A 2,456-nucleotide genomic window follows, 5' to 3' on the forward strand; every position below is an offset into this window, starting at 1 on the left:
AAAAAAAATGATATGGTACCCACCTACCAAACAGAAAATTAGTAGAACTGGAAAGAAAGAGAAGTTAAGGATGCAATCTTTATGCAAGATGAAAGATACACTTTTCCTGAAAATTACTTCTCAAATTCTCAATGGCCACATTAATGTCACTGCATGAAAAGATGTTACTTTTTCAGAAAACTGCTACAATAAGTGATGACCATTCCACTCCTAACGTCCTCTCTACGTTATATGAATTAGGAACCATATCGCTGCAGGCTGCAGCTTTCATTTCTGTGGATATCTCAGTTATTTCAATTTTTCAAGGACAATTGCTCGATATACCACAAAAAATTACAGACACACATAAACTGGCAATGGGTACAGTCTGCCTGATTATTAGAAAGAGCACCATTATTCAGTATCCAAACATCTTGACATACGAACTACTAAGAAGTTCTCCGCATATATAAAGGAACATATTAAAATGGATTATTCCTTCTTCTTGAGGGGTAAGATGGATCATTCCTTAAATTTTGAATTGTTTGCTACATATTGCTCCTAGTATATTGATACTATTAGTCCTTGATAATAAAATGCACCAACTAATTTATCCTTAAATCTAATTTATTAAATCTAAATAATTCGATTGCCATTTTCTACACAATATTAGTTCTTCAAACCTGCAGATCACTGAATCAGAAAATTGCACTCCATTATCCTTACAACTAGTCTCCGTAATTATAATATATCATCCATTGAGGTGTGTGTGTGTTCTCCCATCTGTCACACTATGATCTGGTGATGCAAGAATACAAAATCTCAGATCAACAAACAGATTTGACCAATGCTAAAACAAATTGATGATTTTCTCAAGGAAAGCAACACACCTCTTGATGATCTTGGAAACGTAGTTGTCTAAATGAATGGAATACTCACAGCACTCGACATGCCTGTTATCTTCTCTTTATGACCATTCGCCCGCCAACCTGCTGCAAGCCTACAGCTGCACGATTCTGCAGTTTACATATGCGTAAATGTTTCTGTTGTAAAACAGCAAAAACAGAGAAGAGGATATATCCAGAATCTTTAAGTGTGAAGATCTAGCACCTACTGAATATAGATTGTGCATACATCTATAAGCTTCAAGAAAACAAAATAGGTATCCAAATTAGACTGTATGACATTTAAGCCATAATTATGGGAAAATCTGAAGTATATTGTTGGACAACGATGCAATTCTAAAGGATATAAAATTCCATGTTGCTGGATGCAGGTAATGCAATAACAGGTTCAGCAGCCAGCCATACAAAATTAACTAGTCTGTATGTCAGTAATTGAGGAAAGAATTAGAGGATTCAGATTCCAATGGGGGACTTGCTTACCGCTGCCTCGTTTGCTCATCATTGGCTCGTAGGCGACTATGTAACGTCATGAGTCATTCTGCTTCCTCTCCAGATGGACGATGAGCAGATAACCTCCCAGCCACAACGGCCGCTCGTGCTACACCCAGTCTCGATGTGGCACGGCGCATGACTACCACCACGCAGAGAACGCCGGGGTGCACGGTCGTCCTTCTCCCCCACGTACACGACGCAGCCATGTCCGCCACCCTCGAACCGAAGCCCTGCTCCAGCCGCAATGGTGCCGCCCCGTGCTCCCTTTCCCTCCTCCACAACCAAGCCGCGACCTGTGCTCCTCCACCGATCCTCGATTGTGGCGGCCAGATCCAGCACGGACGAGCGCGGCGGCGGCCAGATCCGGCCGGATGTGCACGATGGCACCCAGATCCAGGCGTGTGGCGGCCCCCAACGACCATGTCCTCCCTCCCTCCGTCTCAATCGGCGTGGGTAGGGGAAGCGGGTGCGGCGGCGTGGTGGTGGGGAATGTACCAGCAGCCCTAGGCGGGGCTGTGTGGATGGGGATGCGGCAGTGTTCACGGCGATGAGTGCGGCGGCGGTGTTCACGGCGATGAGTGCGGCGGCGGTGGGAGGAGCCGACAGCGAGGAGGGGGGAGGGAAGCGGCAGGGCAGCTGCGGCGGAGGAAAAAGGAAACGAGCTAGAAAAGGAAAGGAAACAGGAAGTGCGCTACGCGCGGTCGGAATCGATCGCTCTCGCGATCGATCGCCAAGGAGTCGTTTCGTTCCTTTTGTTTGCATGGTTCTTGGCCTGCCCAGCCTGGTCCGATAGCCCGAGCCTCCTCTCTGAACGAAATCCCTCACGATGTGAGCCTGCTCCCGATTAATTAGGTCGTCGTTTCTTTTCCGGCATTCCCGAGGTCCCCGGCTTGATTGTTTCTGCTTGGCATCGGCGCGATCGCAAGGATTGGACGGCAGTGCCAGGCGGTAGAATTCACGCCATGAGTTCGAACAGAAATCAGCGCCGGGCTAGCAGGGGCCAACGCCGCCAAGCAAAGCAGAAAACTGCCGATGGTTGAGCGCCAAGGCTGTGGTCAAATCGATCAGGAGATTTGATTT

The 2,456-nt window shown here is 47.1% G+C and overlaps 1 long non-coding RNA gene across 1 annotated transcript; it reads right to left on the bottom strand.

Annotated features, from left to right (window-relative positions):
* Positions 1-183: 183 nt before the first annotated feature.
* LOC123176141 (uncharacterized) lies at positions 184-2,150 on the bottom strand. Its single transcript, XR_006488384.1, has 3 exons — positions 1,365-2,150; positions 870-995; positions 184-777 (listed from the first exon to the last, which is right to left on the bottom strand). It is a non-coding gene; the product is annotated as an uncharacterized lncRNA (long non-coding RNA).
* Positions 2,151-2,456: the final 306 nt, after the last annotated feature.

Source organism: Triticum aestivum, unplaced genomic scaffold (assembly GCF_018294505.1).
Source record: "Triticum aestivum cultivar Chinese Spring unplaced genomic scaffold, IWGSC CS RefSeq v2.1 scaffold57106, whole genome shotgun sequence".
In the NCBI taxonomy this organism is placed as follows: domain Eukaryota; kingdom Viridiplantae; phylum Streptophyta; class Magnoliopsida; order Poales; family Poaceae; genus Triticum; species Triticum aestivum.